This window comes from Oenanthe melanoleuca, chromosome 6, assembly GCF_029582105.1.
Source record: "Oenanthe melanoleuca isolate GR-GAL-2019-014 chromosome 6, OMel1.0, whole genome shotgun sequence".
NCBI lineage: Eukaryota > Metazoa > Chordata > Aves > Passeriformes > Muscicapidae > Oenanthe > Oenanthe melanoleuca.
The window spans coordinates 16,419,174-16,433,805 of record NC_079340.1 but is presented as its reverse complement, the minus strand read 5'-3'; positions in this window follow the sequence as shown (position 1 = coordinate 16,433,805).

Below are 14,632 nucleotides of genomic sequence, written 5' to 3'. Positions count from 1 at the left end.
TGCACACAGAGCAGTAGCAACATGCAGGTCACACTCATTTCCTTGTGTGACTCAGTCACTCTGAGCCCAAGGCCACCACTTAGAAGAAAGAAAGATCGTCCGAGATCCTGAATTAGATTTCTGCTCTTGGCTCAGATCTCATTCTCAGAAATCTGCCTACTGAATGATTACAGGAATAATACCCCCTGTTTAGTGTTACAGGAGGGTGTCCTAGGGACAAGGGGGCTGCACAATGGCATCTACCAACACCCCAGCTCAGCTGTGGATGTGCTCTGGCATATTTACCCTGTGGATTTGTAGGGCTGTTGCCCAATGCTAGCTTGGGAAAGACGATAAAGAGAAGAAAGAATAATACAGACATGAGGGTGACTATTTTCCAAAGAGGAAACACTTGCTCTAGCTGTCAATGATTTACAGGGTCATATTGTTCATTGTTGACATATTTTATTGTCATTATTTATCACACTCACTGCAGGAGCCCTAAGGAGCCCTGCACAGGAACTTGGGCCATGTAGCACAAGGTGATGTACAAATACAGAAAGCTGTCAGGGGGGTAAAGGCACCGGAGTCCTGCCAGCTGCTGCCACTGCAGAAGATACTGCAGATTCACAGCAGGACATAAAAGAGGCAGTAGGGGGAAGATGGCAGGTGTCCAGAGTGCCAGAGTATTTCTCAGCTCAGCATAGAACAAAAAGATTCTCTTCACTCCATCAAGTTTATAGAGTTAAGTTCACAAATGCTAAATGCTTGCATCGTTTTTAATGCTTTCTTACTGGCCACAAGGCTGTCAAAAAGCAGAGTAATTGCCTGCACAGTCAGAATCCTGAGCAAGAGATTACCCAATAATAATAATTATTATTGGTATTATTACTACAGATTTATATCTCTATCATGATCTCTCTATCAAGAGAAATGTACTCTCCTTGTGAAATAACATTTGCTTTGCTCTTCACAGAAAAATTAGAGCATTTACAGGCAAAAATATACTGGCAAGTTACTCCAAAAGCACTCCAAGAAGGCAGAGGTCTCCATCAAGTATGTACATTTGCACCTGTTTAGTCTATGATCACTTCTGTAGTGGTGTAAATCAGGAGCAATGCTGCAGACACTGCACTAACACACATCAGTGCAGTTCACTGATTTCATATGAAAACCCTGCAGCCATCAGGCAGGCAGAGTGCAATCAGACCCTGCCCGAGATCACCCCGTGTCCATATGCTGTTATTCATTACAAAGTGTGATCCCAGTGCCCAGGGGCTCCTAGCCAGGCCAAAGTCCCCTCCACTGCATTCTGCACTGATCAGTAATGACACACAGCACCTGCTTCAACAATTTGCAATGAAAGGAGACAGAAACCCAGGTATGTTCTGGATACCTTCTCAGATGATGAAAATACTGCCAAGTCTTGCAATTACATGGTGAGCCCATACAAGTCACAATTTTTCTTCAAGCCTCAGCTCCAGTCTAGTGAGTTGATAAGATCTTGGAGAAAAAGGTTCCTCTTTTACCTAGAGAAGCCTCACCACTCAGACCTTCAGCCTGGCCTTTCTGCCCATTTCTGATTTCCAACTGCATCTTCAGTGCATGGCTGAGCTGGCTCTCAATTCTATTTATGCTAAATCAGTCTAGAAGGAATGAGAAGTCCAAAGAACAAAACAATGGAAAAGAAAGAATGGTTAACAAATGCCACTACAATCCTTGTGAGCCAAAACTGACACAAACTTTTCAAACTGAATTTTTAGTGTGCCTGAACTTGAGTGAGAATTTTCAATTCAACCTGCATATTGATTTTACTTACTTATTATTCAGATTTAAAGAAATCATTTATCTCTGTCAAAAAAAAAAAAATTACACAAACAAAGTGAAATACCAAGACACACTAGGAAAGAATAGAAACACACCACTGCTCCAAGACAGTGGCTGCAGAGCTGGCAGCCACAGCCCTCATGAGAAACAGTGTGGCTCCTCCCTGCTCTGCTGAGCTCTGTGCTCTGTTATTTTAGTTAAAGGGAGTAACCCAAGCCTCCCAAAGAGCAGCTGCTGCTCTTACCCATACACAGAGTTACTAACAAACCAAAAAATGACAATAACCCCTCATAGGATGAGAGAATGTGCTAACCCTCCAGAGAGGAGGAAAGCCATGGCTGTTAGCACACAGCTCAAAGGCCTCTCTGAAGTACAGCATCCTTCCTGAACCATCCTACAGGACTCAGAGACACTCAACTCCACAGCACTGCCGAAAGACTTTCAGGAAACTCCTGGGAGACAGCTTCAGACCATGTCCCACAGTGCCTGTACCAGAAGAAGGACCCCCTTCAGGATCGTTTTGCACCTTAGCATGAAATCACTGACTAGATGAGGTCAGAAGAGTTACAGAGATTGTTATATTCAACCATCCTCTCCAAACCAAGATTAACAAGAGGAGGTTTCTCAGGGCTGTGTCCAGTCAGTTTTTAAACATCTCCACAGATGGAGACCCCACAAGCTCTCTGTGAAACCTATTCTAGTGCTTAACCACACTATAGCAATTATTGGTACATGGCTTACATGTGGAGCTATTTGGCCATCTCCTAACCTGTTCACCATGCATCAGAAATTAAATAAAATAACTCCACTGTCCCTAGTCAGTATGTTACTAGTGGTGTAAGGAACCTATTGCAATAGCACTTGGAGCCCAGCTGGAGCTCGAGAGCCCATATGTTACATCTGTCACACCATGAACAGACCAGACAGAGAAAGAGAGAAGAAACAGGATATAGAGAAGTGGTGTGCTTCAGCTCAGCCCATACAATAGGCAGGACTGAACCCAGGGTCTCTGAATCCTCTGTTCACAGCATCCAGAAAACCAGGCTAACACATCCACATTAAAGCATTTATGTTTTGCTTCACCACCAACATTGGTGACATATTTCATAAGTACAAGCTGACAAAAGTTTAGCTTTACCTTTTCCTGCTCATAGATCCAAAAAAGACTTTCTAGAAGACAGCTCCTTGTTTGAGTATTTAATACATAAGGCACATGCTCAAATCTCAATTGCAGCAATTCCCCTTCAGAAGAATTTTCATTCCTATGTAAGACATCTGAGGTCACTAAAGATATCTGCCCTTACCATTGCAACAATTGTGGCAAATAGCCACAAAGTAGGGATTTTCTGATGGACCAAGAGCCATGTATGTCTACAGGCCTCTTGGAAGGTCACAGGTCTTCTTCTCATTAAACCTGCCAGGTGCAAACACACCCCCGGTGTGATGGGCTGTGATCTCATTGTGGGGCTGTGCGACTTCTCTATCCAGTGCCCTCAGAAGCACCACTTTTTGCATTTTTTGCCTTCTGCCAGCACTTTTCTGGTTAAAGGCAGAGCTGAGGGAAAGTTAAAGAGCAGCAGCAGCTGCTCCGGTGTCTTCCCCAGCTGTTCAGCCGTGTTCAGCCCGTTAACAGTCTGAGAAATCATTCGTCAGCAAAGGTTTTGCTGCCTTGCAGGCTTATCTCTGAAACAACATGGTACTTACACAAAAACTCACTCTCACCCTGCCACACTTAGCACCTAAAAACCCTTTGTCATTTCTTAACCCACCATATTCCCTAATCTCTCTTTGGGTTGTAGAAATTATTTGGTGCCTTGATGGACAGAAATGTGAAGAAGCACCCACCCAGTAAAGACTATCTGCATGCACTCACAAAGGTTAACCTGAATGTCTCATGAACTTAAAAAGTTTTTCTGAATCCTGTGCTTCAACATGCATCCCTGCTAGAGCACTTTCTTCTGCTGAGTATCATTCAATTACTGTTATGATTCTCTGTTACAGGGATTGGTTGCAGAGGTCAGTGAAAGGAAGATTACAAGGAGTGTTAATGTTGGGATTGGGGTATGGTGGAGATCAGGGTGGAACAGAGTGGCTCATGTCCAGAGTTACAGCCAGTCAAATTACAGACAGCAAAGGGCAGTTTAAGAAGGCCAGTGTTAGGACCTCTTAACACCAGGTATCAAGGACTTGGAAGTGAACCACAGTGACAAGAGCTAATTGCCGGCGGGATACAGCCAGGACAAATTACAAGTGTTAACTGCCAATTAAAATGACAGGGCCAATATCAGGGCCACTTCAAAGATCAATTATGGGATTACAGCAAAGGTCTGCAAGCACAAAGCCCACCTGCAGCCACACAGAGAAACTCAGATAAGGAGCTTCCAAAAGTGGGAGAAGACTTTTTTGCCTTGAGGCAGCTAAAAGACAGAGGCTCAGTCTCTTACAGCAGACACAACTGAGGTTCAGGGAAGTTCAGGAAACAATGCTGATTTACTCCAGCTGGGGTTTCAGCTGTGAGGCCTTTACTGGTGGTAGGAGTAAGATATGACTTCTCTTCTTCGTGGTCTTAATGGCCAGGTTGTAAAAGACCTACAAAGACCTAAAAAGACCTAAAAGAGGGGCAGGAGACAGATGTCTTTACAAAGGGCTCACTGGAAAAACAGCACAGCTCTATCAGCCTGAGGAACCAGCCAGGTGTGAAAACCAGACCTCCTGTACTGCTTCTTTGCTAGTGTTGACTCCAGTGAATCTGGGATCAGAGGTTTTAAACTCAGCCCTGCTTTTTCTGTGCTTAATTAACTGTCCATCCACAAGCACATTATGTAGTGTGTGAAAGGGCTCCTCAGACCTCTGCTGAACACTCCAGTCATTTCAGAGCAACAGACAGAGCTTTATGAATAACTTCAGAGATTTTTCTTCCTCTGTTTGCAGAACACTCACATTGCACTTAGGATCTGACCCATATTCTGAGCTCGCATAGACCTTCTCACCCCTTTTGAAGACATCTAGACATAACTATTGCACAATCAGAACAGGGATATAAAAAGCCATCTAGGTGAGGACTGAGGCCAGAGCACAGGGTGGGCAGGTGGAGAAACCAGAATGGGCTGGAGGAACATATGTGTAGACTTCCCTAGAGCCTGAACTTTGGTTTGTTCAAAGAAGGATGCCCTTGTTCAAGCACGTTCCAATTGCAAAACTCTGTTCCCAGTTTGCTCTCCCCCTTGTATCATTCCACCAATAGCTCAATGATCCCAGCTTGGATCAAAATTGCTTAGTGCCCAGAGAGTCTGACCATATCCACCTTTGGGGCAGAACACAACACTCCAGAATCTTTCACACATGGAGGAGACAGTGATTCTCTGCATGCCGATCCTAGAAAGTTCAAATTACACAGTCCTAAATACCACAGAAGCTGCCCAGATTTCTTTGGAACTGCAAGAGCCACACTGAAGTTAACTGCAACCTGACAGCACAACCAAGATGACACCAAAACCCAACCCCAAAAAGCCTGGCATTGTTACCCAAGCCTTGCACTGCCCTTGCACTGCCCAGCTCCCAGGTTATGCTGGAGCACATTTGCCCAGGCTCCCAAATGATGTCCCTTCGACTGGCTGGACGAATCCCCTCAGTGCTGAGCAGTGCAGAGGCAGCCAGTCAGAGCTGCACTGCCTCCTCAGCTCACCTCCAGGATGCTGCTGTAAATCCAAAGAGAGATTATCTTACCTGCCACAGTGTTACCTCCTTGACTGCCAGCAACGGCAAAGGGACTGGTGAAAAATGCTGTAAATTAATTAACATCAGACCTCTTGTAGCTGTTTGTTACTGTAAACAAACATTTTAATATGCAGTAATTAATTAAATCTGCCATGCTGTCCCCCTCCTCCCATTGATCTTTCTTCAGCTTTTCTTCTGCTCTGCCTCATCTTTTTCGCTTGGTGAAACAGATCACTTGCAAACAGAGACACAGCTTTCCCAGTGGTCCAACAGCAGCGACCCAATTCAAAGAGATCACTTTCCTCTTCTTAATCAAATGTTGGGCTCTTTTTTGTCCACACATCTGGGGTTTTTTTTCTCCTCCTGTGCACATTCTTTTCTCTCTCTGACACTTTTTTTCCCACTTACCAAATGCAAATACCGTATTATTTTTTTTAAATAAAAATTTAAACAACAGCCCAATATTTAGAAATTGTTCCCTAGCAAAAAAAATTATGTATATATATATACATATAATTGGAGGGACTCCAAGGACACTTAGGCCAGTGCCTTTTTCCACTATCACAGCTAATACCCTTTGAACTGTGCCCAGCTCAGTCTGAGTTCCATTTGACATGTTCATGTCAGTGCTGTGACCCAAAAATTATGGTAATATTTGAACAGTCAGAGTGCATGGGTTTGTTGGATGAGGACTGGGATTTAGGAGCATCTCTGTATGTGCATACAGATGAAGGTAAGCATATGACAATGAATTTACAGAAATATAATAAATTCTATGGCAATGCATGCTTTTTGTGGAATGAACACTTTCACTGATAGGCTGTAGCAGCTTCATATTCAGACAACATTTCCAAAGACACCCAACAAAATTTTATTCCCACGGGAAAAAGACCTGTTGGTGTGTGTGGAGCCAAGCCAGCAGTGGGAGGCAGATGGAACAGAAAGGATCTACAGTTCCTCACCAACACTCTGGTTTATACTGCTGAAGGGAGAAGTTGCCCTTCCTGGCAACAACTACCTAAAAAACTGAGCTAGGGCCAGGAACTATGAGCCCCTTTGTGCTATCCTGATCGTTTGATGTAATCCCTATTCCTTGCAGAGAATATAATTTCTGCACACCAGGCAGGTCTGCCAGGCAGGAGACCACCAGCTCTGCTCCATTGCAGGGGGGAGTGCCCTAACCTCCACAAGGTTGCCAGGGTGTGCAAGTTCTAAGGCTGCCTCATACTTTTAAAACTGTGGGCTTCACCACAAAAGCTGGCTCCAGTGAAGCCAACCACAGTCATGAGTACCCAGCCCCTCTAAGGAGCAGGCCTTGTATTTGCAGTTTTATTATCCATTTTTCTTTTAATGTCCTGCACACTTGAGAAACCCTGTGTGAGAGTCAGAATGAGAGAGGGAAAAAGAGAGAGAGCTCATCATGCCCATAAAAGGGACAGATTCTGATTAGCTGAAGTTATAAAAATGATTTATACTTGCAAACATTATTTCTACTTGTATTGTTTGCCTGCAAGCGTTAACATCACGTCATGGACACTGTAGCCAGACTCAGGCATCCCCTGAGAGGGGACAGATGGCTAACGTCCCCGTCCTATCAAAGAAACCCCAGAATGCAGAATTGGGGTGACCAGAAGAAAGACTTTGCTCTGGCTCTTGGCACTTTCGAGCCTCATGGGAACATTCATCCTCATGCAGCCAAAACAGAGTCCCAGGCATCAAGAAGAGCAATCCTGATGTCAGCTCCTTCTCTGTGCTTGGCATTTCTGGAACAGGAGAAGCATGCTGAGTCCTGCCTATATTGTGCGCTTTCCCCGCCTCCTGCCAGCCCAGATCTGGGTTTATTTCCTCATCCGTGATTATTGTAAAGAGGAGCAGAATGAAATGCAGATGCAAAACATGCTCGTAAGAATTTCCTCTCTCTCTCTCTCTCCCCCATCTGCCAGAGAATAGATTTTAATCTTTAATCCATGAGCAATCAGCGAACACTAGCGAATTGCAAATTACAGATGTTTTACTGTCTTTGGCATTTTTAGCTTCCTCGCTTCCCCACTGCCACTCAGTGTCTTTCTCACATCCTCCCCTCTTCTGCATTCATCGAATGCCACGCGCCATCACCAAAACCATATGACACTGTCATCATTTGGTAATTAAACCTTTACTCACTTTAAATACGCAAAGCTGGCTGGGGTAAGCAGCACTTAACCCTTTCCTGACAGGCTTTTTGCATATCTGGAATGGAGGGAAGGGGGGGATGGTGGACAGAACAGTAAGCGAGAGGAAGCCCAAAGTTTGAAACAGCCATCGGCACTAGGATACTTTCTCTGAAAAATCCCTGCTATGAGAGAGGCCGAAAGAGATGGCAAAGATCTGTACTTGTTTCCATTTACCTTCCATCTGGACTGTGTGGTGCCTCTGACAGAGGGGAGCACAGGCTCTTCTGTTAAACAAATCCCATGGGCTGCTTGAAGACATGAGGTTCCTGCTCACCACAGCTACAACCCTGCACCACACTTTCATACTAAGCAATCACAGGCTCAGCCCTAGCTGCTTCAAGTTGTTTATTAGCACAAACTGTCCCAATCCTTGGTTTGATTCTTTGCTGCCCCACTGGAGATCTCCAAAGAAAAACCAAGTGCAAGGACAACTTGCAGATATAGAATAGATATAGGAGCACAGGCAATCCCTCAAGAGGGGTAAAGAGTAGGTGTGTAAGCACCCTTCCTGGAAATATGCTTCAGCTGTGAAGGACAAGGAAGAACTTTTATATTGCCTCAACTGCAAGATTATGGAGAAAAGACAAAATATGGCATAAAAGGTTTCAGCACAATCTGCTGTGCTGGCCCAGGTCTCTTCTCTTAGGGTGGCTTCCAGCAGGGTCCCAAGCACAAGTGAGCACTCAGCCCTACTAGTCTGTGAGAGACCTGAAATCTCAGTGGAGGTTAAATCACAATTCATTACCAAAGGAGCCCAAGGTAAATCAGAGCTGGAGAGAGTAAGACACAGCAAGAAGGGAGGGAGGGAGGAAGGAAGGGAGGAAAACGTTGCTGCAATTATTTTGCCATAGATTGGCAGGGCCTGCTTCCCCTGTAAGAAGACTGCAACATTTGGGGAAACATAAATAACAGTTGACAAGAGACTGCACCGTAGAGACAGGCAGTAATTGTTTCACCTCCCTCTGTGCCCTGTCCACTGTAGGCTCCCAAGGAACTACCTTTGTATCTTAGCTCCAGGCAGCAGCTCAGGGCCCCTCTGGACTAGGAACAGCCAGAGCCTTAATCATTTTCTACAAGTTTGTCAATTTAACAAGTGTTTGCCCAAGGGGCATCTGTCTTCCTGCCTTCCTTTATTTCTCTCTCTGCTTGTTTGTTTGTGAGCTGGTGCATTCTGGCTGCTATCACCAGCTTCTCACAAGTCTGGCTCTAAGCAGGATGTGGCCCTCACTGGAAGCAATATGGTTAACCTCAGTTTCAGAGGTTACTAAATGGTATCCTCTCCACTTTCTGCCTTCACTTATTCTTTTCCTCCACCTTTCCTTCCTGTGTGTGGCTGCAGCAGTCACACAGTGATCCTTCTCTCCTGCCTCCCTGCACCAGAGACTGAATTTACCCCATAGCAGCTGGAATTAAATTCATTAAAAAGCTGAGCACTGGCTGTTCTTGAAAAGAATGTCTTTTAGCAAGTCCTCACAGGACCGGGGGCAGCACCAGGGAGCTCTGGTTCATTGGGGCATTTTAGCCTGGGATCCAGCTGATGGGTGTCTGAGCTTAAGGTGCAGCTGTGTCAGGTGAGGAAGAGGAGGAAGGTTGGAGTGAAGATTGCTGATGGGAAGGGGCTGCACTCCCCTCCCAGTGCCAGGTCCCCAGGCCCTCTCAAAGTGTGGCAGATTGAAACACAGAACTTGGGAATTTTCACAGTACTTTGGACAACTGAAAAGCAGGTACAGAATTGTCTCTCTTTTTTCTCTTTGAATGAAGCAATTAGAAAAAAAATTGTCATTAGAAAGTTTTCAGTGCCTAATTTTAAATGTATTAATTTGTTTCAGTTTTCTTAGGTGGGGTTACTTTCAGTGACACTGTTCCCATCAGCCATAACCCTCCATATCATTATAACATGCCATTAGAATAACTCAGTATTTTATCAAGAAAACTATTTACTCCCTCTCACATTACTCTAAGCTTCTGTTCTCAGAGAGCATTCAACTTTGGTGCCCCTGACTACCAAGACCTGGTCTTAACCTTAGCCCAAATCCCAAACTTCAGGGTCAAGTCACCTATCTCTACAGTAAAGTAGAATGAAGGACACAATTCCAAAAGCATCAGATCTCTTCCTTGCTGTAAAGGCCCAGCAGACTCTGATAAAAAAACAGAGTGTTCAATCAAACAAGTGATAGCCAGATCTGCCATCCTGCAGAAAGAGAGAGCAAAGTCCTGACAAGAACCAAACATCCCTGAGGATGACATCCCTAAAGAACACATTTATTTTGGCTTCCTCAACCTAAAACTTCACTTTAATTATAATGGACAGCCCATTCTTGTGGTCAAGAAAAATTTAAGACTCAGCAGCTGTGAGAGCTCTGTAATGTCCATTCAAACTTGGTTCAAGTCATTTGGGTTGAGATGATTCTCCAGGCTGTGTTTCTGGTTGCAATCAGACTTTTATTCTAGTTTGGCTGTGATACTACAAAGATTGAATCTTCTAGTTTGATGTCCCATAGGACTGCTATCTACTTCTATATAGTGCTGTGCCACTGTCTCTTCAAGAGAGGGTTGTGTTAATCTGGAAGCTTTATAAGATTTTTTTCCTGAGTCACTTTTATTTGATTGTTCTAGTGTTTCAGCACCAAGACATTTTGGAGATCCTTACACAGCATCTCCAGGACAGTTATTGCTGTCTTAAAGACAGGGTAAAAACACAGAATAAATTTAGCCAGTATCTCCTACAACGTTCAGTTAAGCCACAAATAGGAATATGCAGGAGGTTTGGATCCTATCCTCAATTTAAATCTAAATATTAAATATATGACCAGCTGGTTTAAAGGAGTCATTAAAGATGAGAGTAAAAGGAAAGTCGTGGCATTTACTCCCCTGTGAGATGGAACAGGAAAGAAAGGATTGACTGCAAAACACATGTGTTCCAGACATGGCTTTTATAATGGACCTGGGTGATAAGAGCTCAGGCAACATGACATTACTGCAGGCAGGCAGTACAGCAGTCCCAGGAAACCTCCCTGCCACTCATCTGTCAGTATTTATTTTTTACAGGGGGGCTGGCTTTGTACTCAGGTCAGACTAACTGATTACAAAGGAAGACTTGACCATGATCCCTTTGAGAAAGGTGAGCAAAAGAACATCCACTTAAACACTTAGATCCATGGCACACTGCATCTCACATAAACCATATGAGAGGCAAAAAGTCTCAAGTCCAATGAGAAATCTGCCAGGATGCTCACCTGTTGGCTTTTCTTGATCTTTGAGACAGTGAAGAAATGCTTCACAAGAGCCAGAAGTACCACAACAGCTATTGCTGAGATTGCCACCTCCAAGAAGGTATCAGTGTGGATAACTATGAACCACAGATTCCAGTGTTTCACTTCAGCTGCAAGAAATCTACAACTGACAGCAGAATTTGTCTCTGTAAGCTGCCCTGTGTTCTCTGTATGCTTGGACCTGCATCACAGCTTCTCCAAGACTTGCTGCCCCCAGGCCCTTCACATGCCAGCAGTGGTTTATTATCTCAGTCTCCTCACCACTGGCAGGCAAATCTTTAAGAAAAATGAGTGGAAAACCCAGGAAATGTGTGTCCTTATTAATCACTGTTAGGACTGACAAAGATGAAGCAAGTCCTGGACCATATCTGGATAGAGGAAGGAGAACTGGAAAGACAGCTTCCCAAACAGTAAACAAGGCCCCAGAGGCAGAGCCCAAGATTACTCAGATGCAATTAGAGAAGCTGGAATATGTTTACAGGCTCCCTTCAATCTGACATGAAGATGGACAGGACCAAAGGAGACATACCAGGGCACTTTCCACCTGCCACTTTGATCAGGAAATGTCCCTTCTGCCTTCTCCACCCACTTGTTGGTGATAAACATCTCCCCAGGTCATTGATAATGAAGATGGTGTGTTTAAGAGATGAGCAAACCACAATACATGGAGCATTTGCCAAGCCCTGATAATAGGGTGGAGTGGCAGAAACACAGGCACCCTTCCCATCAGTCTCAACTCCTTCTCCAGTGGTTATGGCCACAGCCTGTTAGGTGCCAGAATGTTTTCCTCTGTGGCACACTTCCCTGCATGGCACCTTTTAATGTTAGAGACCCCAGGCAGGACAGAACAGAGATGGGATATGCACTTGCTCAGAACTGACCACTGTGGAATAACACAGTGAGGAGTTTCTAGGAAAGAGATCTGATTACTCCTGCTCTGTCCTCCCCATCTCCCTTCCACAAGGGAGGTCTGACTCTCTGATGTGTCTCCCTTAAGTCTTCTCCAGCCCTTCCATTCATGCAGCCTAGGCACTTCTCTGGCACACAGCCAAAACTGTTCCAGAAAGTAACTTGAATCCTAGGTCAGATCTTGGGATCCCTGACTGCCTCTCTGGCTCTGCCAGGAATAGAAAGAGCCTCTAATATCCAGAATTCTGAGTGAAAAGATCCTACAAGACATTTTGCCAGGATGAGGCAAAGGGCTGTAGTGGGGCAGGCAGAATAAAAAAGGAGTGGGAGTGAGTGCTGCAGAACATAAAGAACATAAAGACACTGTGCTTAGAGGGATTAATGATGATGCAGGAGAGGCGAAACTAAAATACCACCAAGCTTCAGAGAGTCAGTAATTGACATATACCAGTCAGTGCTGGGGCTTCATCTGTACTGCTATCAGTTTCCCCAAGCCAAACTGGAAAATATGTCACATCCTATATGACACTGGGAGGTAACTGGAGACTTGCAGACTTGCAGGTCACTGTGCATCTATACCCTCCCTAAAAGATCATGTGAAATTATGCAGCCCCCTCTCAGCACACTGCCCAGTAATACTCAAAGAGCAGTCTGCACCATGAACTGCAAGGAGAGATGGAGACTTTAGGAGATTCATGGACATGCAGTCCAGATGACTGCCATGGAAACAACTTGGCTAGCCTGGCTCCATCAGGAGGAATACCTGCCCAAGGCCAGCAACTCAGCAGGAATACTGTTCTGTTGAAGAGAATAGGAGCCCATTTCCAGATAATTTCTTCCATTCCTCCTGCCAACATCAGCTGTTCCTCTGTTGTCAGGCTTTGGCCAGGTGCTTTCCATCAAAGTATTCTCACGATCTGCTTTCCATTTTCCCTAGGCCAAAGAAGCTGAAGTTACATAGGAAGATCCCAGGGTAGACAATATATTGTTAAAGAACTACAGAAAGCAATGGAGCTATTTGATTCTGGAGTGCTTGATTGAAAAGAAGCAAAGTAGGAAAATGTTCAGAAATATTAAACTTGGTCTTCTAGCAAACAGAGATGATGAACTCTTAATCAGAGTGTGTTAGGGGAAGCAGTACAAGCCCCTTCCGTTCTCAGTGCCTGTTTTTATCTCTTCTCAACTCTTCCCCTCCAGCCACACTCACCTCAGTGCTTTTAGACACATGTGTTCTGTCTCTACAGCACCTTGCACACAGCTGTTGGCCTTACAGTGGTGACAGTGACAAACTCCATTGGCAGACAGTCTACTGGGGAACTTGGGAAAGATCTGGGACACAAATGAACTTGTATCAGTACAGGAAAAGAGTGGGAAGTCCAGCAGTATTGTCATAGCCTTGAGAAAAGGGCCTGGCAAAACCCAAGTAGGAAAGCAACAGCAGATGGGCTTGGACAGAGCAGCATCATGTGGGCTGAAACCTGGCTGATGGCCCGTGAAACAAAGGAAAGGTAACATCACAATGATCAGCATGGGCAAGGGAACAGCCAGGTTTCATGTCAGGGCAGTTCACAGGTTTATTAATGACACAGAGCAAAGGATATCAAACACTTCAGATGATACCAGATTTTCTCCTTTGTCAGCTCAGCAATGAAGACAGGGCCAAGTGAAGACTCGTTTTACACCTATGGTCTGACACAAGTCACAAGTTCTTGTGCCACAGTTATGGTCACAGCACCCACTCTGTGATGATCACTTCCCTTGTAGGAATGACATAAACCCCATCCTGCTCAGCATCCAAAAGGAAAAGAGATCAGTCTGCCTAGCAAAGATGGAGGCAAGCTGATGTGCTGGGAGTTACCTGAATGCTTGATGATTGAATCACACTATACTTCATCAGGCTAAAAACCCAATAGAAAAACAGACAAGACATAAACACCAGCATATAAAACAACCAATCCATGGGTGCTTTCCAAGACCTAGAAAATTCATAATAGCTTCGTTTTTGGAGGTTGTTTGCTTGTTGTATTTTGTTGCTGTTGATTTTTTTGTTTGTTTGTTTTCTGTACGAGAAACGTTAAGAAATGAGGAACGTTTCCCCTGGATGACTTTGCCCTCATATGGAGTGCTGCAGGACAAGGACATGCACAGAACCTGCCTGAAATAACCAACAGTCAAAGCATTCCCAAGGTCATTTCGCCCCATGGTGACCAGTTTGGCTAAATCTCAAGGAACCATAGATGAGAATTTCCTGTTTCCTGTTACTCTCTGAGGACATTTGAACACCATGGTAGTTGCTCCCAGTAAGTAACTATCAGGCTGGTGGCCAGGATCAGTGCAATCAGCACTTTAATTAGTTTGGCTATAGGTGTGTGGTAAACACATGCCAGTCACAGAGCAGGCAGGTACCCTCCCACGCCATTCTGGTGGCATTAGAGAAACAGCTAGAAACAAAAAAAAAAAAAAAAGGAGAAAGGTGGCTTTTCAGCAAAGTAGATGGGAAAGTCATGTTAGAAAAGACAGTGGGATGGCCCTCTGCTGCAATATACAAAGCTCATGAGCAAAAGAGAGGTTTTGTTCATGAATGAGGGAAGGAAGGAGTATTTCCATAGAGCACCACAGATAGAGGAATATCTCACTAAATGTAATGGAAATGAAGCAAGCAAAAGTCAATTTGAAGGTTACATGGAAGTGCCTCAAGAGAGAGGATGAAAGCCT